The sequence below is a fragment of the Oratosquilla oratoria genome, chromosome 31 (assembly GCF_046742065.1).
Source record: "Oratosquilla oratoria isolate Oo_2021 chromosome 31, ASM4674206v1, whole genome shotgun sequence".
NCBI lineage: Eukaryota > Metazoa > Arthropoda > Malacostraca > Stomatopoda > Squillidae > Oratosquilla > Oratosquilla oratoria.
Genome location: NC_134807.1, coordinates 19,613,951 through 19,616,450, shown reverse-complemented (window position 1 = coordinate 19,616,450; position 2,500 = coordinate 19,613,951). Strand labels below are relative to the sequence as shown.

The window sequence follows — 2,500 nt, the reverse complement described above, 5'->3', positions numbered from 1 at the left end:
GAACAATGAGAATGATTTATAACTCAGTCTTACAGTCATAAGCATAATAATTCTTACGTAGAAAGACTAAAGTGGTACAAATTTTATAACTGTTTGATTAATGAATATTATGTATATATATATATATATATATACAGTACATATTTTGGGGGTAAGACACTTATGAAAAGGTTTTGGCTAAAGGAAAGGATATTTGGGTGGGGGTTGCTTTATGTATTTGGAGAAGCCTCATGACAGGGTAGACAAGAAGGCACTGTGGGAGGTATTGCAGACATATGGAACTAGGGGAAAGCTGTTGAGGGTAGTCAAGAGTTCATCTTTCATAGCCCTCCACCCTCTGACTTCAGCACTCAACTCTACCTAATACACTCTATAAGGGATTTGAGGGAGAAAACCCATTCCAGCCAAGCAGTCTAGGGAACGACAACAACAACAACAACAACAACAACAACAACAACAACAAGATGAAGAAGAAGAAGAAGAAGAACAACAACAACAACAGCAAGAACAACAACAACAACAACGTCAACTCACCCACCCACTTCCCTTCATCCTCCAACCAGAGTATAGTTGAGCACACATCCACCATTTTCTTAAATAAGCAATTTTAATTTAGTGTCGAGTCACTGGTACGTCAACTTTTTCCTTCCTTTGTGGTGAAGGACCGACGAGGAAAAGAAGCAAAAATATATAATTCTGTGTTATTATGAATGACCTGGGTAACAACTACAAGAACGGGACACGGAAAGGAGTGAAGCCAGTAGAGTATTGCTCATTCCTGTCAGTGAGTAAGAAAAGGAGGAATATACGAAGGGCATTCCGCCGCGTCTCCTCATCCGCCTTCAGAGCAACAGGCCTCCTAAATCAACACACTCTTTCACCAATGACTTGCATTCGATCTTTGCGGCAAGAGTTAACAACTCTAAAATAACACCAGAGCTCAGCTTTCTCTGAGGGAATGGCATCTTTGCCAGTGAGCACACACTGCCCGTCACGTCTTGCCTCCAATTACGAACAGGTCGCCGTTTCCAGGCCTGGGAGACTTGAATGCCATGGGGGAACAGTTGACACTTATGACGGGGGGACTGGGGATTGGGGACCCAGGTGTGGGGGGTCTCTCTCTCTCTCTCTCTCTCTCTCTCTCTCTCTCTCTCTCTCTCTCTCTCTCTCTCTTTTAATTGGGCGTGGAATACCACTCCCACGGGCTTTGTTTGAGCCCGTATGGTGGATGTTTATGGAAGACACTCCTTGCAAGAGATAAAGTGGGATGGTTTAGCTTGTCAGACGAGCATGGACACGTGCTTTCCCTGGCTGTCTCACTCACCCTTGAGCTCTCACCCTTGACTTCTCGCTCACCCTGGATTCCTGTGGACAGCGAAAATCTAATACAGACGCGTAATTCAATCCCCAAGAGTGAGATCAGCACTCAGGAGTTCTGAGTAAATACTTGTTTGGTGAGAGCTTGAGAAAGGAAATCGGTTTCGTCAGATAACTTCGCGTCAGTCTACTGACATTGCAAGCAAAATAGTAACGACAGCTTGATGAAATTAGACTGTGGTCTCTTCACTTTTGGCTTCTTTCGCTTTAGCGTTTTATTTTTGTGTCTAGGATTTTTAACTCTGGATACCAGTATATTCATACCACCATTTCCTGGTGTAGTATACCACATTCATTCAGATTCTCTATATGCAATCCACTGATCATTGACTGAACTTAGCAATAGAATTCAAGCAACAGGCATAAAAAATATGCCCGTGTTCACACTAGAGGTTTGAACAATGGCTGTTCACTTACGATGTAAGTCAATGGAGGCGTTCACACATAACCGCCTTGACTATGCGGTATCGCCGCGGTTTCCACGCGGTTTCCACGCGGTTCAAAACGCTAGTGTGAACAGGGCCTGTATGACACGTACTCTTTCAGGGGCAAATAGAGAGAAGTTTGGTGTGAAAGGGCCTGAAAATAATAAATAAATAAATAGACAAAAGAAGATAACACAGTAATGAGATATGGCGGAAACAACATAGAAAACCTCTAAATCAACGTTTCCCAACCTTTTCCGACCATAGCACCCCTTGTTGCCATGTCTAAGCAGTCCAGCACCCCTATCTTGTTATTAGAAGGATAAAAGAAAGTGAAATGTACTGCTTGATGATATATTTTCTTGATTCCTTAGAACTGAAACAAATTGACAGTATTGTTTGTAGAAGAAATAAGAACACCCTAGAAAAATAAAATAGCTTGGAAAAAGTCAAATATGTACAACTGGGTAACCAATGATACAATTATCAATGGGATTTTTGTGTGTGTCACTTCCCAGCACCCCCTATAATTGATTTCAGCACCCTCAGGTTGGGAAACGCTGGTCTAACTCGTTTATCTCCACAATCAGTCATCACCCACACTCGCCTCCTTCTGTAAACCTGTATCAATGACCATTTGCAACTTTCCCACTCTCCAGGAAGCGCAAAGTAATCTGTTCCACATCTTTCTCCATTTC

The 2,500-nt window shown here is 42.5% G+C and overlaps 1 protein-coding gene across 4 annotated transcripts in view; it reads left to right on the top strand.

Moving 5' to 3' along the window:
* The window catches only part of ZnT77C (Zinc transporter 77C), a 57,564-nt gene that overhangs the window by 28,256 nt on the left and 26,808 nt on the right, over positions 1-2,500 (top strand). The gene's annotated exons all lie outside the window — the stretch shown is intronic.